Below are 26,662 nucleotides of genomic sequence, written 5' to 3'. Positions count from 1 at the left end.
ATAAGTGCTGTAGAGGACTTATACATATGTATGATCCAGGCAACTCAATACCAGAAAAATCACAGGAGGAACAATCAGATTACAAAGCTTCAGAGAGAGGGGGATATAGAGAAGAAAATGTTATTAGTGAAGAAGTGAGAGGGAAAGAGAAGAGAGTAAAGACATCTTGTACATTTTCTAGGAAAGAGGAACATGAATCATCTTTTAACTTAATTTGGAGCTTCATATAAGCAAAAAGCACACTTAGTTGCTGCCTGAATGGAAGGCTATAACCAGCCAGGAAGTACATGCAAGAATGAAACGTCGGAATTGCTGAATGAGGAGATTACAAGTGGAGCTAAAATAGAGAGATGTGTCTCTCCACAGATATGGAATGGCTTAATGGGTGTAAAAATACTAATGAATTGGAGAGGGTCAAATGAACTCACCAGGCGGTTCAAACTTGATTGATCATGTAACAATTAAGGTGTTCTTTCCTCGATGAGGCTCTTGGAATTAATTGTTGCATTTCTATTTATGCTTTCTGCCTATAGTTGATCCCAGATCTGCGGTATCCCCCCTTACAATTTTTTTCCAGACATCCACACCTCCTTGATAGCAAAAGCACTCAGATTAAATGAACCTTGTCCACAGGTTCCCAAATCCCCCAGAGGACTCGTACAAAGAAGAGAGATACTTCTGCTTCCCCTTTTTTATCTGAGTTTTATTGGTGACAATCAATTAATTTCTATCCATGCTTTAGGCTGTATTGATCTCCTGTCACACAGAAGAATTAATTGTACACTTCCACTTGGATTTTTTTTTCTAGAGCTTCACTGCACTTTGGAGCAGTCAGAAAACATTTAGGGGGGGTTAGGTGTTGTGAAATCCAAGTAGCATCAATATTAATTTGAAGCTCTTCTCATCTTTAATGCCCTTTAACCACTTCCGAAAAAAGCATCCAAAAAAATAATATTAATAAATCTGTGCTGGAGGTAAAAGAAGCATTTTAAAGTAATGAAAGGCCTCTTATTAAAAGTGACAAGTGTGGAAAATAACTTGCAACTTTCAGCATTTGCTATGCAGTTTTAATGGGATATTTTAGTCTAAGAGATGTCAGGTTGTGCTGAGTTTTAAAAACAGTTTAAATTCTACATTTACATATCAGTTTGGGAAGTCTGTGGTGCCATAGAGGACAGGAATGTGGCTTGGTATGTTCTCCCATTAAACATGGCCTACTGTCTAATTTAAAAGAACAATTGTGGTGGGAAAATATTTGGTTTATCTGTTTCATTTGAATGTGAGGACAAAAAGGGCCTTTGAATTACTGGAGGTCCTCTGTGTGAAAGGAACATTTTGACCAAAATCCTCTCACGTCAGGCTAAGTGGAATTGTTCCAAAGCTAAACAGAGAATAATGAATTCAATACATTTAGAGATTTAAGGTGATATAAAGAGTTTAGTTGACTTGTTGGCATGTTCTTTATGTTTTCTTGATAAATGTTCATATGTTGCACTAATATACTAGATTCCTCCAATGTTTCATGAAGCTCGCTAGATAAGCATCGGTGTGGTACTGAGTCTTTTATTATTGTCTATTCTGTTATTATGATTTTCCTTTCAAGATGAAATTTCTGTTCTTGTTCCCATATTTTGTTAAATACATTTCTCCCAGAAGTGCAACTTAAATATGATTTTTCTTTAATATACCATTTTTGGCTGCTGCACCTTATATTCTGGAGCGACTTAAAGTAAAAAAAAAGGGTTGAATTCTGTTTCAGTAATTGGTTGTTTCACTAATAACTAATTCATCTTTGTCATGTGCTTTATCGATACCTTATGATTTTTAATTCTGTCTGATAAAAACTGGGAACCGGATATTGATAAATCATGTAATAAAATGGCTATAGTATAACGGGGTGGGATTATATAAATTCGCTTCCTTCCACTCCCTTTCAAGCAATATTTATTAATATGTCTAATTATCATACATTTGATTAGTTACTTTATGAATGTACAACTGATGATTATATTGCTTTGGTGTATTATTTCTACTTAATTGCTTGAAATAAACCATTTCAAATCAAATCAAATATCATCAGTAGTCCAGGGCCATTTTTAGCATTTTCTTTCCTACTTCACAATTTGCTCTAATAATTTACCTTTAAAACAGTTTTTGTGGCAATGCTTGATATTTGTCTTTTTAGTACAACCCCAGCTTTTTTTCTTTACTGATGCTTTTTCATCACACCACACAATAATTCCTCAATAAGCCTGAAACGTGCCAAAAAAAATTTTTTAAGTTGTAAATTTAGCCATTTTTTTTACTGCAAAAACCCCAAAAGTTGAGATGGCCATTTTTATGTTTCAAAACAAAGATCAGACAAAAAAAAAATATACATCCAAAAACAAAAAGAAGGTCAAATCAATGTGAGAAATGTATAAAAAAAACAGGTGAACCTCCACTTTATAAAGTGGTCCAAGATTATTTTCCAAGGGTTAATACAATCATGTGTCATGACTCTTTTTATGTTTGTTTTAAACCAACAATTTCAAAGCTACTGTATTTTCTATACAATAGTCTATTTTGGAACTTATGTCATGCACACGTGCAACAAAGTATTAGGCGCATTACCAACTTTAAAATAAAAAAAAACAACATTTATGCTATTAAGGATTTTAAAATAGGTCACCAAAAAGTGTTTTTCAAAGGAAATAGAATAAAGTCTTGTCACCTGAACTTCCCAATCATATCTAATCTTTTTTGGACAGCAGGCCAATCTTCTTAGTTCCAAGACTCTTAACATTTCAGGTCAGTGTTTTTCCATCTGCCTTTTTGTAACCCAGCTACCCTTAGTGCATGTGCAGTCCTCTCATCCGCTCTGCTGTGATATGGTGCCTCTGTCGGACTCCTCCCCCTCTCCTCTCCGCTTGGCTGCTGATTCTCCCCACCTGCGACCACTTACCTCATCATCTCATCCGCCTTCATAAGGAGCCACAGGATCATCAGTCTTCGCCAGTCCGTTGCCCCTGATGGTGCATAGTTGGTCTTCAAGTCAAGCTATTGTCTGTTTCGTTACGTCAAGTCTATGACTAAAAACTGTCTCTCTCTACTCACCTCCAGGAATCCAGTACCACGAGTGGTCGCCAGAATCAGTTTCCAGCCAGTCTCGCCAATCTGTCCTCTCCTGCGGTCCCACCACGAGCCTCTGCCTCTTCTAGTATCCCATCCTTCACCAGCATCTGCCTACGGAGAAATCCACCAGTGACGCCGCTAACTTCTGCCTCTAGTTTGGAACCGACATCCAGTCCTGCTCACGCTCTGTTTCCTGCTCCACGTATTAAACCTCTTACCTGCCACGCTTGCCTCCCGCTGTGTTTCTTCTGGGTTCCAGCATCTGGGTTCGAAAAGTGTTCTGTAGCCATGACAGAACGGACTGGCCATAATCCCGACCCAGCTGACCCAGAAGGACTCAGATTAGCCGTTTCCCAACAAGGCATTATGCTGGGACGTCAAGCGGACGCTCTGTCACAAATGGCTGCTGCCCAGCAGGATCTCTTTCATCGCCTAGATGGTATGACTCAGACCTTACATGAACTAACTAGCCAGTTTTCCCAGGTTTCGCCTGCCACAATCCATACTCCTGTCATCCCAGCTTCTTCTGCTTCCGGATCGCCGTCCGCACCCGAAAACATCCGACTCCAACCGGAACCTTTCTTCGGGGATGTGGAAGCCTGCGGAGGATTTTTGCTGCAGTGCCAGTTAATATGTCAACAAGCTCCCCGATTCTATCAGACCGACCACAGTAAGATCACACTCATCATCAATTCTCTACGAAGTAAAGCTCTCCAGTGGGCCCAAGCCTTTCTCTCTGCCAATCCCATCTCTCACCTGTCTTATGAGCGTTTCCTCGGCCAATTCCGCCTGATATCCGACCAACCTCGTAAACAGGAAGAGGCGACCCGGCGGCTGCTTGCACTCAAACAGCGGAACCGTCCTGTTAGCGATCACGTCATCGATTTCCGCATTCTAGCGGTTGAAGCTGGCTGGCCCGATCTGGCCCTCAAAGGTGTTTTCTACCAGTCCTTGAATGAACAAATTAAAGACAACCTTTGTTCTCAACCGGAAGCATGATCCTTTGAGGAGTTAGTTTCCGCCGCTCTCAGGTCGGCCGTTAGGATACGTGAACGCCAAAAAGAACGAAGTCATCCGCCTCCACGTCTCCCAACTAAGTCAGTCCACGCTCCACCGATCGATCCACGCTCCACCGATCGATCCCGGCCCGTATGCTGAGTGTCCTGTCCCCTCCAAGACTATGGATGAACCCATGCAGATCGGTCACTCAAGGCTGTCAGAAGAGGAGCGGCGCAAAAGACGCGAAGCTGGAGCCTGTTTCTACTGCGAGGCTAAAGGCCATTTAGTCTCAGGGTGCCCAGTACGTTTAAACTCCCAAGCCCCTAGCTAGACGACAGGCCACGAGGGGAGTTATCTGCCACAGATTCTGGTAAAGAATTTTTGTATTTACCTGTCAAGTTATGCCTCGATCTCCAAGTTCATGATCTAAGGGCCCTTGTAGATTCTGGGGCGGAACAGAGCCTTATTGACTTTCATGTAGTTAACCACTTGTCTATCCCCACAGAGCCCCTAGAAACCCCCATTGAAGCTTCTGGCCTCGGAGGACAACACCTGTCTCGTATCACCCACCGTACCAAGCCCATTCTACTCGTCACGTCAGGTAATCATAGGGAATCAGTTCAGTTTTACATCACCCAGTCCGCTCATACTCCCATAGTGTTAGGGTTCTCCTGGCTTAAATTGCACAATCCCCAATTTAACTGGGCTCAAGGATCTGTCACTCAATGGAGTTCGTACTGCCTCGCTAACTGTTTACTGTCCGCGGTTCCCCGTGTGTGCTCCATTGATACCGAGAGTCCCGTCTCGGTAGATCTTGCTTCCATTCCGTCGTGTTATCACGACTCAAAAGCGGTTTTCAGTAAAACTAAGGCTAGCGCCCTTCCCCCGCATAGACCTTACGATTGCGCTATTACCCTCCTTCCTGGTGCTCCTCTACCTAAGGGGCGGCTATTCAACCTGTCGGGCCCCGAAAGAAATGCCATGGAACAGTACATCTAGGAAGCGCTTTCGCTAGGGCACATACGACCCTCCTCCTCCCCTGTGGGGGCTGGATTTTTCTTCGTGGAGAAAAAAGATAAGACACTCAGGCCTTGCATCGATTACCGCGAACTTAATCAGATCACAGTCAAAGATAAATACTCCCTGCCACTAATCACATCCGTTTTTGACTCCGTTCAACAAGCTCGTATCTTCACTAAATTAGACCTCCGCAATGCGTACCATTTGGTTCGCATCAAAGAAGGCGACGAATGGAAGACTGCATTTAAAACCCCCTTAGGCCACTATGAATATTTGGTCATGCCTTTTGGCCTCACCAACGCCCCTGCAGTCTTCCAGAGGTTGGTTAACGACATACTCCGTGATTTCCTTAACCGGTTCGTCTTCGTATACCTAGATGACATTCTCATCTATTCTCATGATCAGGCCCAACATGAACATCACGTACGTATCGTGCTGGAGAGATTATTGGAAAACCAGCTTTATGTAAAATTTGAGAAATGCGAGTTTCATGTTTCAACCGTTCAGTTTCTCGGCTATATCATTGAGGGCGGTTGCATCCGACCTGATCCTGCTAAGTTAGAAGCCGTCACCAACTGGGCTCCTCCAGACACTCGGAAAAAACGTCAACAGTTTCTAGGCTTCGCCAATTTTTACAGGCGCTTTATCCGTAATTACAGCAGCATAGCTTCTCCCCTCACGCGCCTTACTTCTACTTCTCACCCCTTTGTCTGGTCCACTGAAGCCCAACAAGCCTTTGACAAATTGAAAGAACTGTTCGTATCCGCACCCATCCTCATCCAACCTGACCCATCTCGCCAATTCATCGTCGAGGTCGACGCTTCTGATACCGGGGTGGGGGCCGTCCTCTCCCAAAAGGAAGACTCAACGGGCAAAATGAAACCTTGTGCTTTTTTTTCTCGCAAATTATCACCGGCAGAACAGAACTACGATGTCGGCAACCGGGAACTACTTGCCATCAAGCTGGCATTGGAGGAATGGCGTCACTGGTTGGAGGGAGCAGAACAGCCATTCATCGTATGGACCGATCACAAGAACCTGGCCTATCTCTGCTCAGCCAAACGGATCAACTCCAGGCAAGCTCGTTGGTGTCTCTTTTTTGACCGCTTCAATTTTGTAATCACCTACAGACCCGGATCCCGAAATGTCAAGCCTGACGCCCTGTCCCGAAAGTACAGCCCTTCAGAACGCGCCCCAGCCACTATCCTTCCCTCCACCTGCGTCATCGGAGCCCTCACGTGGGACGTCGAAAACAAGGTACTCCAAGCCCTGAGAGACAATAATGACCACCCTCCTGTCCCCAGGGGTACCTTGTTCGTTCCTGCTGATCTCCGGTCCGAGGTCATCACCTGGGGGCATACATCCCGCTTGGCTTGCCATGGGGGAATTCACCGGACTCTTAACCTTATCCGCAAAAGGTTCCATTGGCCTGCCATGGAAAAGGACGTGCGGGAGTATGTAGCAGCCTGCTCCACGTGCGCCCGGTCAAAATCTTCATCCTCTGCTCCGGCAGGTCTGCTTCATCCACTCCCCACTCCCAATCGACCCTGGTCCCATTTTGCCATGGATTTCGTCACCGGTCTCCCCCCGTCACACGGTAACACAACTATCCTCACTGTTGTTGATCGTTTTTCGAAAATGGCTCACTTCATTCCCCTTCCTCAACTCCCCACGGCCACTGAAACTGCTGACCTAATGGTCAACCACGTTTTTCGCCACCATGGCATCCCTATGGACATTGTCTCCGACCGTGGCCCCCAATTCACGTCACAAGTGTGGAAGGCCTTCTGCTCGGCCTTGGGGGCCACGGTCAGTCTCTCGTCCGGCTATCATCCCCAGTCAAATGGCCAAGCGGAGAGAGCGAACCAGGAGCTGGAGGCAGCTCTCCGCTGTCTGGCGGCACAGAATGAAAAGGACTGGTCCACCTTCCTGGTATGGATAGAGTATGCCCATAAGACTCATCCTTCATCTGCCACCGGGATCTCTCCTTTTGAGGCCGCCCTTGGGTACTCACCACCTCTGTTTCCTTCCCAGGAGTTGGATCTGGCAGTGCCTTCCGTCCACCATCACATCCAGCGTTGTCAACGCGTCTGGACTCAGACGAAGGCCGTTCTCCTCCGCACCAAGGAGAGCAACTGCCGGATCGCCAACCGTCGCAGGGTGGTGGGACCCGACTATCAACCTGGTCAGAGGGTTTGGCTCTCCACTCGCAATATACCCATTCAGGCATCCTCCAAGAAACTGGCTCCACGATTCATCCGTCCTTACGTCATTGACAAACTCATCAACCCTACCTGTGTCCGTCTTCGTTTACCCAAAGCCCTGAAGGTCCACCCGTCGTTCCACATCTCTCAGATCAAGCCAGTCCAGGACAGTCCTCTGTGCCCGCCGTCCACTTCCCCACCGCCCGCCCGGGTCATCGACGGCGCTCCGGCCTATGACGTCAGCCGGATTTTGGATGTCCGTCGTAGGGGTCGTGGATTCCAGTTCCTGGTCGACTGGGTGGGCTACGGTCCGGAGGAGCGCTCCTGGATTCCCCGCTCGTTTATTTTGGACCCCTCGCTCGTTGAGGATTTCTTCCGTGCCCACCCTGATCGCCGCCCTTGACCGCCTGGAGGCGGTCGTTGAGGGGGGGGGTACTGATATGGTGCCTCTGTCGGACTCCTCCCCCTCTCCTCTCCGCTTGGCTGCTGATTCTCCCCACCTGCAACCACTTACCTCATCATCTCATCCGCCTTCATAAGGAGCCACAGGATCATCAGTCTTCGCCAGTCCGTTGCCCCTGATGGTGCATAGTTGGTCTTCAAGTCAAGCTATTGTCTGTTTCGTTACGTCAAGTCTATGACTAAAAACTGTCTCTCTCTACTCACCTCCAGGAATCCAGTACCACGAGTGGTCGCCAGAATCAGTTTCCAGCCAGTCTCGCCAATCTGTCCTCTCCTGCGGTCCCACCACGAGCCTCTGCCTCTTCTAGTATCCCATCCTTCACCAGCATCTGCCTACGGAGAAATCCACCAGTGACGCCGCTAACTTCTGCCTCTAGTTTGGAACCGACATCCAGTCCTGCTCACGCTCTGTTTCCTGCTCCACGTATTAAACCTCTTACCTGCCACGCTTGCTTCCCGCTGTGTTTCTTCTGGGTTCCAGCATCTGGGTTCGAAAAGTGTTCTGTAGCCATGACATGCTGCGTCTTATTATTAAGAATCAAAACAGATGTAATACAAATCTCTATATGGAGCATATTATGCATATCATACCACTGCCAGAATATCCAGCCTCAGTAAATAATGTTTGTGCTTTTCTCTGATACTCTGCAGTGAAATCAGAGCTCAGTGCTGTGTTGATCGGATTTTAAATTTAGAAGGAAAACAGCAAAAAGAAAAAATACTGTTTGTGTTTGGTGATCAGAACTATCAATTTGAGACAGCAGCTTGTTTGCAGTCTTGGCCAGAGCTCTTTACTTTTGTGTTTGTCTAATCCTGCATGCCGGCAGTGAAATTACCTTTTTTTAATAATATGCATCTTTGATATATCACAATGTTCTTTCGTCGTTCTGGCTCTGCATTTGTGCAGCAGCACATTTGTGTCCTTTATCTTTTGTTACTTGCCGGGATTCATCTTTTGAAAGCCCATATATCTAAGCATGTTTTATATTTCTCTGATTGGGTTGCGACTTGCATTTCAGAATGGTAAATAGACCTATAGTTTAACAAATGGGGTGAACTAACATAATAACAAAAATCAGATTTGTTTTGTCCAGATATAAAGTCATGAAGTCAAGGTCAGGCAGCGGAAATTCTTTTTCGAAATTTTAGTAAAAAGATAAGAGAAATAAACCAGAAATATCTGAAGAAGATGCATCCATTTCTGTTGCACTGTCTGTGTTCTTTTGGTATTATTCCCAAGATTGATGACATAAAATTAGGGATACAATTGCATTTCAGATAATTATTTTTCATTCAAATCATGGTAAATGAGGAGCAGACAAAAAAACTGAGTTGGAAAAGCTAGTTGCCACCTAAATCTACAACAGTCGGTCACAAGCCTTCTACTCTGCTTCATTCTGATGCATCCACTTGTAGACAACAAGATCCATTAATGTCTTCGTTTTTCAGTTTGTTGCAGTGAAAATGTTAGCTTGGGGTTGTGAGGGGCTGTAAGCTAATAGAAAAGAGTGTAAAAAAATGATGATGGGAAGTCAGGAAACTCTTTCTCGATGGTCCCGCCCACAATTCAGAGGTGAATTTCGATTGAACCACTGCTGCTCTGCAGAAGCTATGTCCCATGTCCTATGACACAGGTTTTTTGATTTTGACTAGAAATGGCATAATAATTATAAAAGACCACTGGAAACTCTTTTACAATAGATCAAACTGGAGTGGAACTTTAACATTTTTGTCCCTTATCGGCTTAAATAAATACAGTATTTAGACGATGACTACAAGTATTGTGAAAGAATATAAACTGAATATCACTGAGTTACAATATATTTGTATAGAAAGCGGTCAGCAGAAACTACAAACTGATTTGGTTTCAACAATCAGCTTTCTTCCCGGAGAATTTCTAAACTAGAAAATTGGGTTTCCTCATCTTTGCGATTCATGACCTTTAAAGGCAACAGAGTTCATGAAAACACTGGGATACAAGAGCTGAACTCAGCGATTTTACACAAAAAAATAAATAAAATAAAATAAAGACTTAAAGTTACTTAAGTTTGTTACTCAATTTTCATAAAAATGATTTTTATCACTTTCAACCCTTTTCACCTATTTATTTTAACAGGAAAAAGTTAGGGATGTTCATTCAGAACACAGCGTTTAATTACAAAAACTGAAATAAAGCCAGAAGGAAAAAAGATAAAGTTAAAGACAGCGGCAACGGGAAGAAGAAAAGGCAGAAAAGTGATTTTGCAGTCCAGTGGTGTTGCTGAATTATCATGAAAATGAAAGCTACTGACTGGGGGAGTATCATGGAGCAAGGAAATGGAGCTGAGACAGATAACACAGCAAGAAAGAAAAATAAAATGAATCAGAGAATGAATGTAGAGAAAGCAGAGGTCTGTAAGACAATATGAGGCGAAAGTGCAAAGAAAGAAAGAAAAGGTAAAAAGACAATATATATACGACACACAGCCAGATTATGTGCGCAATAAGGCAAAAATGAGACTCACTTCAGTCCAAAGAAAATAATCAGAGGTTTCTTTGAGAGAGTAATATCTGTAATATTGTTTCAAGAAGACCAGAACAGTTCTGAAATAATTTTTGCTGCTGAAAATGGATACTTTTTCCATGTGTTAAAAAGAAATCTAATACGTTTTTACGAGATAAAAGATAAATAAGAAAAGAACGACGTGGTACAAGTACTTTAAAGTCAATAAAAAAACAAGCCTGACCAATTTAGGGACATTCTTTGTTCATCAAGGGTAATTTAGGATTGCAAAGCAAGAATGTATAATGATTCAAAACACTTATAAAAAAGTAAAAAAAACAAAAACCTTTTGAATAAATCAATAAAACATTCGGAAGTTACTGTCACCAAGTACTTCAAATTCCTAAAATTTCACATCTTGTTAATAGTTTAAAGACAGATTTTATGTAACAAAATGTGACTAAAGGAAATGCATAAAAAAGCTACAGATGTATGTGTAAAACACAATATTATGTAACCATGCAGAGTTTGTCCCACTACCAAACAGATGTTTCACTCATAGACCATAAATGCCGGTATCTTGATGTGTTGCTTATACGATATGTGCGTTGGGGGAAAACGGAGTATCGTGGACCTGGCAGCCAATACTTAATTACAAACAAAAATGTGTTTTTGCAGTGTTTCTTGTACACTAGAAACTTCTTTGATTCATTAATTAGTGTCTTTGATCATTCCTCATTAAAATCTAGAGGCTTATATTTGACTCCAAATTGACTCTCTTTTTGCTTCATCATCAAAAGCAGTGACATCTGCTACTCTGAACTCCTCTAGGGTGCACTGTGCTTGTAGTCCGGTCACTCATGGAAGTAATGACCAAACACAGGGCTATGAGGAAGTTTATATGTTTTCTTTTTACCTCATTTTAGCCGTTGTATTCGTTCTGGACTAAATCAAGGCCGTATATAATGAAGATTTAATGCACTTAATAAAAATTGTTGCTGTTTTTGTTGTTGTTTTTGGTTTGTTTATTGTAAAATGTAGAGGGATTGTGGAGCTATGTATGTTATTAGCCCAGGAGACTGCACAGCTATCTGCGCCAAGAAGCCAAGAACATGTACAACACCAACAACATGTTGTTCTTTGAAGCCAAAAGTATGAGTGTGAGTTTTACCGCCATAGCTAAATCACTGAACAGTTCTGTTTTTCTTGTGGCCTTCTATTGGACATTAACTAAAAAAAGAAAAGAATCCTGCTTCAAGTGACTAATATTCAACTAATTAAAAAAATCACATCTATTTAAATTTGTGCAGATTTTGTCAGAGAGTGGAGGGGGACATGTTTATAAGGGAGGTGCATCCTCCAAATTATTTTGATTTAGTTTCTTTAATCTAGTTTTATTTTCACATTGAGAAAATTTTTTGAACAAGGTTGTAGATATTGACGGCAGGTATTCTGTTAAGTACTTTTACCATGAAGCTATGCTGTTATTTTATTAAAAATGGCATTAAAAGCTGTGGCTTCATGATCTGCAGAACTCTCCTCAGTGTTGCTGTTCACCTTTCAGTATTTCCCTTCAAGGGGTCACCACAGCGAACCAGTTTTCACAGAGTCACACAGAAAGTTTTGCACAACCCTGCATTTTCATCCAAGCTGGGGGCGGGCACAGGGAGACCCAGACTTGGGCCTCTTTGTGGATACATAGTTAGGTAGTAACGTGAGGGTCTTGCCCAAGTACCCACAATGGATGAAGCTCATTGTGCCACCTGGGAATGGACCCGAACGGGCGATGCAGGTTTATGGGTTGTCTCGGCCTGTAGAAGGTTGTAGAGAAGAGCAACTGCATCTTAACCCATAAGAACCCATGGTGACATCAGTGTAACAGATAAATATCAGAAATGGATTCTGTGGTCCACTTGGTTTGTGGTAAAATACACATAATTTTATTTTAAGAAAAAAATGGGTCTGGGTTCTAATGGGTCAAGGAAAAGCAGGTACGTCTTGCTGTTCCCTTGGGGCTCGTGCGTCAAACTCAAGGAAAGTCATGGAATGGAATGGAATGTACCATTGTTGTGTGAGTGGTAAGTGTATTATGAAATACAGTATTTGCAAAGATAATGTAAGTCACATGCACTTCTCATGTATGGGTCTAATGAATGCCTGGAATCCCTTCAAAGTGATAAAAGAGTTTTGAAATGTTCCAAAGCTTTAGATGGATTCTGTCAGTCTTCTGTCCTATAATACTCACTTTGTGGGAGGAGGGAGTAGAAAACCTCCCTGTGCTCTATTTTGACCGACTACTCCTTAACATTTATGCAACCCTTGTGCTATCCTCGGCACTTTAACATTGGGAGTTGGGTCATCTAGACCCACTAGACAGTGCTCTGAACCTTTTTTCTTTAATGATTTGTGAACCTCACTGGTGTCCATGGATTACATGAAATCGTTCCACCTTTATCCACCTTTGTTATGGTAGGGAGAACACGTCAATGTAAGGGTGGGGTCATCTAAGATAGCACAAGGGTTAAAGTGGCTATAATTTGTTTATTATTGTCTATTTGTTTGAATGTCCACACAGTCCAACATTTTTCAACCCTTTTGCTATGCGATGACTTTATGTTGTCATATGGTGCCCTTGTGACGTGTGCATACTGGCTTCTTACTGACCATGCGCAAGTGCTGGACACACGGGGTGTCCAGGTGATACATAACGAAGGACGCCTGTAGGATGCCCACACAAACTGCGTCTACATCTTTACAGTACATGCAGTTTACTCGAACAGACAAAGGCAAACTTTTTTTTGGTCTGTGAAGACTTAAGGGAGTGTTCCACACTATTGTAACCATAGATCTTTGTGTGGTTGTCTTCCCTTGCTTTTGCCATCTTCTCAATCACATTATGATCAGCATGCAGGGTTTGCTGGGTGGGCAGTCTCCCCTCGTGCCTCAGATGATGCCACCGTGACACCTGATCAATCACAAAGGCAAGTCTTTGGGGACCAGAAGATGAAGGGAGGGACTGTGAAGTGGGGCAGCATCAGTGGAGAGAGCCTGTCTCGTTTGCATGCAGGAGGCCAGGCAATGCATCAAAAGATGACAGCTTGCCCATTCTTCCTTAAATAAGAATGGTGAGGCTCTTGCTGCCTGTGCCTAAACTTTAATCATTTATCTAAATAACTGTTGCAAAAGTCTGCTACAGGAAGGGCCGCTGAGCCTGGCTGGCTGCCATGGGCATGGAGAATATAAGAAGTGACACTGCGCTCTTGGATTTCTCATTTGTAAATGTGTAAACACATATTTGACTTAGATTGCAAAAGCACAAAACTGTGTGTCCGTATACCAGCTCTCCCGCCCACTCCCTCACTCTTTCTACCCCCTCATAGGTAGATTTATGTGTTGGGGGAGCTGGAAATTCATCGAGGTTAGACCAAGCAGGGAAGGTTTTGCAGAGGGCTCTGTCAGCGTGAGCGACAAGTCGAGCAGACAAGTGACAGTGATTGATGCCCTCTGTGTTTCACAACTTATCAAGTGCGATGCGCACATTTCTGCAAACAGACAAACAGCACCAACATTTGAGGTAAATAAAGAATCAAATCAACATGAGGGATTGGCACAGAAAACAACAACCAAAAAAAAAAAAAATCTGCATAATGTTAAGGTGAGATGAAGGGAAAGCGAGACGAAGAGAGGCAGAGATTCCCAGTGGGTGAGACTGAATCCAGAAGACTTCAGCTGGGGAGTAAAACAGGGACACATAGACTGATGACGACCCAGACAAGTCACTGTGGTGGCAAAAAAAAACAAGCGTACTCGGATTTGATTCCAGTGCTCATCAGTAGGAGACCGGGAAGACGGATGGACTGGCACTGGGCTCAGTGCGAGCGTGTCAAAGTTACTTATCATAATAAAGACCTGCTCTTTTTAATTCCTTTGGCTTCACCTTTTTTTCCAACCACATGTGGTTCTGTAACCAATCTCATTTGATTTCAAACTGCCTTCTGTTGAATTTTGTATTCTAACCTTTCCTTCTCAGAATTTAGCATTTAATCATCCCATCCTTCATTTACAGATGAAACATTTTTCATTTGATTAACATCTTGTTCTTTTTTTGCAACAAAGTTATAAAGGATTCTAATAAATAGAAATTTATAAAATTTATTTATATATACATATAAAAAAGGAATTTAAGACAAAATGAATTTGCAAGTATTTCATGTACGGTGAAGTTTTCTCTTCAACTGCCTTTTAGATGCCTTTGCTGGTGTATAAATCATTTCAAGGGCACATCATCGGGACCCCTTGCTGGGATCCATCATATCTACCATCTGGATGCAGAAAACCAGTGTCCAGTGGCCCTGATCTCATTCTGTTCCTCTGGATAAACTGTAAAACAGTGAGGGAGGACTGTCTACTGTAGACAGAAAAGGCATGTGCCCTAGTCCTACAGTCTTGTTACCAAGACTGGGCTTCATTTCATATAAAATCCTATCTTGAGGCTTACAAGAGTGAAATATATTGAGTGTGAAGGCGACCATGAGGCTGACAAAGAGGCAGAAAGCTGTCATCCCTTCCAGAACATTTTCAAACATTCATGCACTCCCTTCCCTCTTCGCTCAGCCTTCTCAAGAGAAGACGGTCTTTTTATCATTTGACCTGATTTCACAAACAACTTAAAAATCAAAAATAAATGTCTAAAAAGAAAGGTAAAGTCTGTCCAGTTACTTGACTAAACAATAAGTAGGTCCTCCGGGCTACAAGATCACTGTCTTCTCTTTAGGTCAAATAAACTAACATTTCCATCTTGCAGGACTTCAGTTCTCTCAGCAGACCTAACAGTAGGGTTCGTCTGAGAGCTTTTCATTTGCGATGTGTTAACATGAACGTGGATGTCCCAACTGATCAAATATGCTGATTTGAACATACTTTGCATTCAAAAAATCCTTAAACACAACTATTATGTTTGTTTAAATTGCAACAAAGTAGGTCATGTCAGCAGTCACAGATAATAAAAATAAACGAACAGAAAGCATTTTAATAGATTTAAATAACAGAAGAAAGTACAGGATCTAATAAGAAATAAAAAAAATTTAAACTCTATTACTTATTAATTTAGTTTTACTTTTCTTTAGTCGTCATAAGCTGGATTTTAGGGTGGGAAACATTTGTTTACAGTCAGAGTTTTGGCACTTTTTTTTGAATAGGGATCAACTGTATATTCAATTTTTAGCTGAATGAAAACTTTCATGCAGTAGCCAATTTTTGTTACTTTAATAAATCTTATAAACAGCAATAAAAATAGATGAATAAAAAAAACCTGACCAAAAAAATAAACAAATAAATACGAGAAGAATACAGGATAAGAAGACCACAAAAAAGGTTTTAATAGTCTTGATTGTTGACTGCTGGAAATTGTCCCAGCATTTTTTGGCTAAAGAACAAGCTAAATCCTGTTTAGATTTTCAGCTTATCACAGAGACATTAAAAATATAACAGCGCAAACACATATAACATAACATTTTGTCTTGACTTTACATATACTTAAAAAAAAATTACAATATTGTATTAACTATATATATTACTTTTTAGTTAATGCTCACACTTTATTTTAAAATTTCTTGTACCTAAATTTGGAAATTACAGTTCATAGGTTGAATTTATGTTGAGTACTGTCCAGTCACTTTTTTTTAACTTTGTTGTATAATTTGAAAAAATTCCTGCTCTACCTTTAAATGATCTCATTAAGGCCAAATAATCTTTTTAAGTGCGTTAGCTAAATCCATTCTTACCACTCTGCCATTCGTCTGATCTTTAAACCAAATCAAACCAAAGTCAAATGGGACAATTAGAATAAAAAATAAATACTAACCTCATTTTGTCATTAACTGGAAATTCGCCTTTAACCAGATTTTGCATCAAAAGTAGCAAAATCACTCAAAGAAATCTGGTATTTAACAACAACTGCAACACTTACTTTGTGCAAACTTCTTTTTTTTTTCATTAAAAGAGAAAGGAAAGCCCAACATTTGTGTGAGGAAAAGCAGGGCATTGCCATCTGTGAGAGCTACATTTGTATTACTGACCTGTTTTCATTGGCACAGATTGTGTTGATTCAACAACAATAAAGGTTCTGGACAGAGCAAGATATGTGACTAATAGTCTGGTAGGATCTGTGGTTCAATTACTGTGAGGACCAGCTCTCCTTTGTCCTTGGGCGAGACACTGTAGCAGTGTAGCTAACACACAGACACACACCACAAACACACTGAAAAATGACCTCAACTACACAAACACACAACCTTAATAAATGTGATGTCACTGGCCAAGGGATAGCACTGATACATTTTTCGGGTTTCTTCCTTAAAGATATGTCCAAAAGAATGGTGTTTGAAGATTGGGTATTGGCACTATCTAAATGAATGTTTTTAGGCCCTCGGGACACAAACGCTCTCTTCACCATCTGGGCGTTTAAAAAAATCAGGGGACAGCAGATGAAAAGCTTGGCTGAAGTGGTTTACCCACAATGAATGGGAAAACACAGGAAATGAACAATGACCTACGCCGTCAATTCCAGCGCTCCCACAGCCGAGTGGGACGTGAATTCATCATTTCGTTCGGCCCATCTTGAAGGTTTTAATCTTAATATTCCACATCTTGATACTGGTGAGTATATTTCCACTGTAAGATTTCATTTTGAAGCAAAAGTGCTTAAAAAACGCACACATACAAAAAAGGCAGCTTGGCCTTGAAATTCACAGCTGCAAAAATGATAGATGCAGTTAAAGCATGACTTGAATTTTTTCAATGTTCCCCTGCTGGTCCAAGCAGTCAAATAATGACAGAACTAAAAGTGACTCAAACACACACACACACACAGACAAACACCCACATGGTGTAAACACAAGGCAGGTTTAAAGATCTGGCTACCTTCCAGAGCAGATGGGTGGGTTGGGTAGAGAAGTTGGGGTGAGGGGTGCAGGATAACATCAATCTGTCATTTCTAACAAGCCAGGAGACTTGGAGCCCAGGCAGGTCACAAACACACACTCTCACAGACACACACAGGGTCACACACGGCCGTCATCCTTGTGCAGGCGTCGCATTCCAACTGTGGCATTCTTGCTAATTAGAATACAAATTAATGATCCAAGCAAGTGAGACAGGCTGACTGTTCCTCCCTCTGTACAATATTTAGCCTTCTCCACAGTTTCGGTTTCCCCAGGACTGGTTTTGCTTTTGGTTTTGACTCAGGTCCCTGTGGTCTTAGCCTTTTGGTTTTTTTTTCTCCTTTGAGACAAATAAAAGAATCACAGAAAGGATGAGAAAAACAGCCTGCATGTTCATGCTCTGACAAGAGCAAGTCAGCAAAAGGCAATTTCTTATATAATGCTTTATTTAAACTTCAGGAATGTAAACAAATCTTAATAATTTTGGCACATCTACTTCAGACATCCAGGACATCAGATGTGGAACATCTAATTACCAAATGCCATTAAAAGAAAAATATACAATCTGAAACAATATCATTTTCAAGCGGACTTGAGTCTAGTTTTGTCACATGGCTCTGTAATGTTGCTCGCTACTGCAAAAAAAAGGCTTTTCCATTGGGTCCACGTAAAAGTATATTTCCTTTGATAAGGAAAAAAAAACTTCTCCTGAACTCTGGTGTAGATCAAACAAGATAACCCAGGTACATCTAAAACAAGGGTCTTAGCTGACTTGCAAATGAACCCTGATGTGGTTCACTCATTGATACTGTAGGAGAACTGGACTGAGTGACCCCTCCCCCTGGCGTTCCAAATAGGAAGTAGCTGCTGGCTCCAAGAAGCCAAAATCCCATAAGTTTCTTTTGAGAAATAACAATATGACTCAGTCATTCTATTTGTCAGAATAGCCATCCTTGCTCTGCTACCTTTTTTAACATGCTAATCCTGTTTTTTCATAGTATTTTTTTTTTTACTGCAAGTTATGCAAATCATAAACAGAGCAATCAGAAGCCTCGATAAAAGTATCCGGTGAATCCCAACTTGAACGTTTGAAACGTGTGATTTAGTTTTTCCTTTGCCTGTTTTCAGTGTGGACTTCCAACAGGTCAAATAATTGGCGAGAGTGGTTGCCATAGATACATTGAGTCAGACCGACTCGGATAATCGCTGCTTACTGACGTCATCTCGCTCCAACATGGCGACGTCTGTAATGAGAAAAAATGGCGGCTGAATTGACTTCATTTGGGTGGAGCCAAAAGTACCGGTAAGCCATTTTCCATGGCTGATGTCACACTCACTTTTTGTTTTTTCATTTTTCTGGTTGGTCAGTGCTGGTTTGAGAGAATCCTGCCTCCAAAGAAGCTGTTAAGTACATTTTCTGGAGGTTTGGTACCACAGATGTGTAATCAATTCCAACCAAATGAACGAGTTTCATGGACTTTCTTTGTCAAAGGGCTGACAAAAGACACCAAAGGTTTGAAGACTTGGTGGATCAGTGCCCACAATGTTTAAAACAATGACATTTTGGTCCAGCTATAGTTTCTTATATTTTTATAGTATAAAGGAGAAGTACATTTTTTTGTCAACTGGACAAAAACTTTTCTACATAGAAGTTATATAGAGACAGAACATAGTGGTCTAATAGCAAAAATATTCATCCTGGCTTGTTCACATAAAAAAATAGAGGCCCTATTATCCAGCACATCCCCACAGGTTAGAAAATTGATATGATTTCTACTGTTTTTTAGTGTTTGCACACATTTTATCAGTGAAAGTTTTAAGAATGAACAATATCTTTGAAATAATAAACTAAAAAATAAAAAACAAATGTATCCCAAATTTTCAGTGTGAAATGTACAAAGACCACAATACGATTGCTACCAGCAGATGAATTGTCATTATATGAAAAAAGAACCAGAGAGTTTAGAAATAGTAATTTCTAAACTGTACAGTACGATCCATAACTTCCTTGGTAAAGCAGTTGTACAATGCAGATAGTCTACTTTTTTCAGTAGAACTGCTCAACTGGGTATGTAATGCCCCATGGTTGTTTTATTTTTGTTTCCTTCAGAAAGATTGGTGACATATTCTGGGGCACGTCACAGATAACAACACAAGCAAGAAATTCAACCTGGCAGTGCACCTCAGTATCCAGGACACACTGCCAACAATACCCTCACTGTGGGGCTGACCTTGACAGCAAGGTATTAAGGTTAGAAAGGATGATTAGTGCTGTTTTCCCATTGCAAGGCTGACAATAGGAACACAGACACAATAAGTCACTCTCTGTCTCCACATTTCTTCTCTTATTTTGTGTTTTGCTTTATATATGAGAACACAACTTACAACTTATAATCAGTTTGTGAGGCTATCGTGATATCCCAGCTGGAAAAATATTTTTTAATAATATTTTAGTTGGATATCGTTATTTATGAAATCAACTGAAAGCAAATCTCTTTTACTTACATTAACTTTTTACTTTGTGATCTTTTTCATTTCACTGTCAGAAAAAGATTGGGATTTTGTGATCATCTTATGTTGAAAAATTCTTCCAAGAATAGTTTTCCAATGTTGGTTTTTGCTTTGACTCATTAAAACATATAGATGCACTTCGCAAAGCAGAAGGAGAACATTTTTTTCTTTAAACAAATCACCAGCCCACACCTTCCATCTCTGCTTCTTTCAGTCCCCGTTGGTGCTTTTGCTCACAATCAATACCTTTCAAAGCAAAACCAATCTGCAATAAGAAAAGCAATAATAAAAGTATTACAAAAAGAGGAAAAAAAGAATCTTAAATCCTATTAAACATAGAAGAGACTTTCTTCTCATCCTTGTCTTCTTGTTTATCGTTGTCTAGGTGATGAACCAGCTTTGTGATCTCCATCATTTGCATGATCTCCAAATCTTCTGGAGCTATCAACAGGCTAAGGATCAGGGCCTACATTGTGGGTTACAGGTAAAGCTTGCAGCTTAGTATTGTTCTCAGCATTCCATCCAGCCATGCATATTTCACACAATTGTCTTTTATATTCAGTGTGTGGCTCAGTGCAGCACTCATCTTTATTTCAGTTTGTGGTCTTCTTTTTTTTTTGTTGAAATTTTAGCTCGGTTTCCTTTTTTTCCCCATTGCACTGCCTGCAACTCCTTTCCTCCATACTTCCTGACAACCCCCTCTGCCAACTGAATCAGTAATAAAATTAAGCATCTTGCACTCTGAAGCTTTCAGCGAACAAACGCTAATTTCTGGCAATTAGATTTACTCTGACTGCACCGAGCCTGGGAAAGGGTGGAACTGACATTGTGGATATTCGCGAGAGCATTTTGCTTTCCCGTAATCTTTGTTGCAGCTCTGTCACTGTAATGCACAGAAGCTAATGAGGGTTTGTTTGAAATGAAAATGACATTTTAGTCTTTCTGATACACTGGACTATGAATTGCTTCATTTAAAAAACACAATCAGGATGAGGATACTTGGCTCAAACATGCCCCAAACAAATGGAAATGACACATAAATGTGTTACTTACAGAAGATGTCCCTTACATTCAAAGAAAATAAAAACAAAAGAGAAACTGAGTGCATTTCAAACTGGAAAATGTACATTTTATAGAGATAAGCAAAGAAAAAAAAAATTAATGAAAGTTTTATGCGGTTGTTTAGTTACGGTAATTCAGCAATGCAACAAACAATGTTGTAAAACTGTTAAATAAAACTGTATTGTTCTCCTCCTTCAAATCTGAGTTTCTAGATGCCAGAGGAAATCTTCATTTCCTCCTTCAACTGTAGACATTGACCTGTCTTGTACAATTCTGTAATTATAGCTTATTCCAGGAGCCTTTGAGCATTCAAAGATTTTCTGTTCCCTTCAATACAGTTAGTTTGGTGCTAAGAGGGAAATTAATCCATAAACACACCAGTTTAACTATCTCTGTTCGATTCGCCAATATTATCTCCAGTCAATCCAGCCAGCAGAAACACTTCTTACTCAGAACTGGGTGCACATTTGTGGGTTGTCTTTTAAATAGTGCCGAGTTTCCACACAGGAACAATCTAGTTCAATGAAAATTAACAGACTGAACCCATCTTGGGCCATTTTGGTGCAACAAGTCTTATTAAAGGAATCCAGATCAAATCAATTCATCATGCAATGAATGTGATCTGAAGTTAGCACAAAGGCTGTTCGAACAAATCTATTGTAACAGACTTGAACAACAAAACATGTTATTGGATTTCCATAACTATTGATAATTGGGCTTTTTTATGCGTTAGTAAAGTAATCATGTAGATTTCACAGAGCAAATCACATTTATTTATTTTAACAGCTTACATCATAAATCTACAGGAAAATCTAAGTAATGTATGAATTTCTCCACAACCTCATTGTGTGTGGGTCAAAACTGGTGGTAAAAAGGTTATTTGAGAAAATTACATATAACAACGAGGCCAAATTTCCTACATGTAATGTCGGTAGGAGAAAATCACTTTTACACTGTAAATTGCATTGTGACATTTTTGTTGTTCTAATGTATTATTGTAATTCAACTGAACTAGCTCTTGGTCATGCTGTTCATGTTACTTAAAAATTTAAGTCCAATACATCTCACCTAAACAAAACTTAATATGACATTTTACGTTCTGTTGATTTAACATTATAAGTACAATCTTCTTTTGGTCCTTCCGATTTGCAACCCTTAGATGGCGCTAAGCGGGAAAATGCTTGCTTTTTGTTCAGAAGACGAAGTGTCACGTAGCCTTTGTAAATTTAGACTCCGTGGGCTGCACGGTAGGACAGTGGATAGCACTCTTACCTTACAGTGAGAAGGTTCAAATCCCAGCCAAGACCTGCGTTTCCTCCTACACTCCAAAAACATGATTCAAAAGTTTACTCTGAATTGCCCCTTGGTTTGTGTGTGCGATTACAAACTTGTGACTTGTCCAGGGTGTACCCTGCCTTTACCGAACAGTGACCAGGTTAGGGTAAGAGAATGGATGGAGGAATCTTATTGTTCAACTGTTGTAGTTCAAATTTTTAATTTTTTATAGTCCTATTTAGGTCTAGTCAAATAAATATGAGTTGTTTTTTTTTAATTATATTTGCAACTAAATTTGATTGACACCCCATGCATAGTTTAAGATTTTAAATGAGTTGAGGAAAAAATTTAGAATAGAAGTCTCTGCAAAGAAACCAGTGTGCATAGATTCTCACTAGATTGGGGAGGATAGACCACAATACATTGCGTTTGAACCATTTTTCCTGTTTACAATAAGTATTTTACTTTATTTTTTATAAACCATCCAAGATTTCATCATTAGAACACTGTGGATTCATAATTAGTCTTTGTAAAATGTTAATTTTCATCAGGTTTTTACTTTTGGAAATTGGTAATTTATTGTTTTACTGAGCAGGGCATCCAAGTTGCTTTTTAAATCCAGGGCAGTGTCGACAGTATCCAGAGTCGCACTATATAGTTTCGTAGTAATTAAGGAGTAGCGAGGGAATTCGGACACAGCAATCGACAGTGTTGTGATTTGTTTATCTGTCTGCAGAGTTAAAAACAGAAGAATGGAAATCATGTGACAGGAACACAAAAACCCACAAACCCTGGAAATTTAAAGGACTGGCACGTTTTAAATTATTTGCCAACAGTCTGCAGGGCACTGAAAACGTGAATGGAAAGAAGACATCGAGGTTTGATATCTCAGCGAGAAACAAGAATGAATTCATTAACTGCCCCATTTATTTGGCAACAAAATCCAATCTTTGCCACATCAGATGAGGTGAATGAAAATGGGAGGGTGGGCTGATATCACCACAAAGAACATTCGTTATCGAAGATAGAAATCAATTTCTGGAAAAATGTAAACCATTGTGGAGACAATGCGCATTTTAAAGACATGAGGTGTTTGGGATCCAGCACGATGTACAACTTCTCTTATATAACTTGCTCTATAAAAGAACACATTCTCAATGTTAAAGCTTTTTGTGATGTAAACCTCAAGAAGATAACTAGAGCTTGCTGGTGTAAAAAATGTCAACAAATTAGATGGGCGCCGCAGAAAGAGTTACAAGAGGAAGCAAACTTGTAGATTAAAAACATTACAAACCATTTATCAGTTACATTATTCGTAAATCTCATTTTAATCTTGATTCAGTGCATGTGGCAATCCCTGCTTAAAGCACATCCGGTAAAACAGAAATTGCTTTGCCTGATGAGATTCTGTTAGACGTGATAAACATTGAGGCAAGCAATTATGCTGGAGCAAATTTTGTAGACATGTCATTTTTGATATCACTTTGAGGTAAGCCTTCAAGTCAATCACAAGAACGATATTTTGCTGGTGCATAAATTCAGTGTCCCGTCTGGAGAGAGACACGTATATGCATGTTTTTTGGGGGGAGTTATTCTGTTTTACAAGGCAACAGAGCAGTCAATCTCTCACAGATATCTTTTTAATCTCTTTTTCTGTCCTTGTGTGTTCATGTGTTTGATTTATGTGGCTTAGCAGGCCACAGGGACACAAACCTGTCCTCTCTATACTCTGCTGCCTGATGTAGCAAGATGTGGATCACCCCGCTCCCCTTATCTGGATTGCTCTAAAGTAGTCCACTACACAGCAAGACAGAGAAAAATGTAAGGGAAATGAATGCCTGGAAACCGCCAAAAGTTGGGACAATAAAGAAGAGCACTACAGACAAACACAGAGGGTAAAGCTAAAGCCTGGCTTTAACATATCCAGGCACATTTGCCCTTCTTTGTTGGGGAAAAAAAACACACTCTTTTTGTTTTTTTTTACAATCCTAACACCTTGCTAATGCGTCATATAAGATTTTACTGGGGCACCATTGATCAATGCTGCTCCAGTTACATCTGTCTCTTGTTAAGAATGTTTTTTTTTCAAAGAAATGGTTTTAAGTTTCAGATCAATTCTAATTCTTGCATGCTAGTAGAAACACTTAGAAGTAGATTATTTTAACAATTAACATTAATCTCGTGATGGAGGACATATGTAAAGAAATGTAAGCTCAAAATTGCATTTCTGAGTATTTGTTTATTCAAATCTTAGTGATCAAGGATCAGACAAAAAAAAATGCAGTTTCAAAAAGAGCTGACTTGTGACGTAGAAAATACTCTGGTCAGGGCAAGCTCTGAACTAGGGGAGCTCTCAGCAACAGGGAGGGGAACGGGGGGCCGGGGTTGCCAACAGTCCCGCTCATACCTCAGAGGTGAATTTTTAAATAAATCTGCCAGTCTGCAGAAAATGAGCGCTAGAAAACATAGATTTTTGCTAAAATCATCATAAATAAAAGATCACTGGGAACGCTTTTAACCAATAAGAACCTAGACCAATTTTTCCTTAAAAAACATTTTTTGTGAACTATTGGAGTGGATCATTAATAAAAGAAAAAAACTTTTAAAAATAAAATCTATACATGATCATCATTGTAAAATGATAATTATAGTAAATTTAATAAGATTAATCTTTGTTGTTTTGACTTTTCTAAAACATGTGTCCTAAAATTTGTTCTTTTCTTTTGCCTTTATCTTTTTTCATGAACAGTTTCATTAGACCAGCATGTTCACCAACAAAGATAAAGCAAAGTGTTGTAAAACTTCTTACAAAATAAAAACACACAAAAAACATAAAGAGTAATAGTACTAACTAATGTATCAAGAAAAGGAGGTGGGTTATTGGGTCAAAGAGCTCTCAAATAAATGTTCCCACAAGCAATCCATACCAATAAATCAAAAAAGTGTAGTTAAAGCAAGCTTCATGCAGCACATGTCTCAACAGTAGTCATGCAGAGAGTTTAATTTAAAGCTGTTGGCAGTTCCTCTGCTCTGAGTTATATGGAAAGAAAGAAGAATATGTTCTGAGCCCCTTGAATATCCTACTTTTTTAGCCGTCGGTCTCCATGTAGAAGCTACATTACATTATTCACACTTTTCTCAATTGAACGCATTGAAGCACAGCCCTATGGAGGCGGCCATCCTCTAACCGGTGGGAGATATGTAGTTGTTTCATCCCTATCTATCACCTTCCACCTCTCAGTCTCTGTCTGTCTGGCTCTCTAGGTGCCACATTATGTTACTGCCACTGACTGGTCATGTAGCTACATGCAGGTTGAGGTCTGGTCCAAGTCTTTACTGAGGGCAGGGTGACATCTGCTGAGCAGAACTTATTGGGACTCTAAGAATCCAACTATTTGGTATTCTTTCCTGGTAAAATAATTAATGTCTTGACTAAAGTTATATAAAAAACAAAACACAGGTGAAATGTAAGCAAAGTTTCTTGACCATGCATGTAAATACATTTATATAAAAATACTGAAAAATTGAAACATATTTACTTAAAGAGACAGAAAAAGTCACCTCTGAAGGGAAAAACACCTGCCATACTTTGCATGTTTTTATTGAAACTGAATTTCAATAGTGACACTATTGTGATAAAAAGCAATGAAAATGTCTACTTTCCGTCTGTGCACAGTCTCACTGATTCATTTTCAAGCCAGATTCTTCCTTTCCAGGTCAAGTAGGTCAGCTATTCCAGATGCCGTTAGGCAAGAAGCAATGCATAGCTTGGGCATGTCGCCAGTCATTGCAGGGTACTCTGAGACAAACCACGCCGTCTCACACACCTGTGTGGATCGCCAGTCATTATCACATGCATGTTTGCAGACAGAAGAGTACCAGGGGAAAACCCACGCATGTGTGGGAAGAACACAAAAACCCAGCATAAGAAAAAGCCCCAGCTGGGACTTGTTACAAGAAGTCAATGGTGCTGAAAGCCACATTACAGTGCATAAAACAAATATGGACACTGTAATATAAAAACAATTGTGTGGCACTGTCACAGAAACACATATAGAAAAATATGCTTGAACATTGGCTAGGTTTTTTTTATTGATTTTTAACCATTTAATTAAAAAAAACTTGAGTAGTCTCAGAAAACTTTTCTCTATTTATAATGTGAGGTAAGTTTGATTATAAAGCCAAACATTTTAACACATTTTGTTGTTTTTGTTCTGATTGCAGGTTTGAAATATTTGCTTGTGCAATGAAAGATACTTTGGAATTACCATTTACGAGTGTTTACGTGTGTTATGTTTTAAAAAATACATCAGTCAAGAAAAATGAAATTATGGAAGCATTTTAGCAGAAAAGAAACAAAAAAACATGGACATAAGACATTTTAGTGCTCCAGAAGAAAAAAACAGAAGCGCAGACTTGTGATCAATACTCTAACAGCCATTGGAGACATTGCGCAAGGGGAAAATAGGACAAAAATAGTAAAACAGGCATTGATTACAAAAAACGTTAGATACATTTTGTTAATACTGTTGAGTTGGTTAAGGACACAGATTAATATTGTGGGCAGCATTGGGTTGATAATCTAGCATGTA

The 26,662-nt window shown here is 40.1% G+C and overlaps 1 protein-coding gene across 1 annotated transcript in view; it reads right to left on the bottom strand.

Moving 5' to 3' along the window:
* nxph4 (neurexophilin 4) overlaps positions 1-26,662 on the bottom strand; it is a 49,045-nt gene that overhangs the window by 10,847 nt on the left and 11,536 nt on the right. The window lies entirely within an intron of this gene.

Source organism: Oryzias latipes, chromosome 5 (genome assembly GCF_002234675.1).
Source record: "Oryzias latipes chromosome 5, ASM223467v1".
NCBI classification, from domain to species: Eukaryota; Metazoa; Chordata; class Actinopteri; order Beloniformes; family Adrianichthyidae; genus Oryzias; species Oryzias latipes.
The sequence above is the reverse complement of the archived record's forward strand: the minus strand, read 5'-3'. Positions and strand labels throughout refer to the sequence as shown.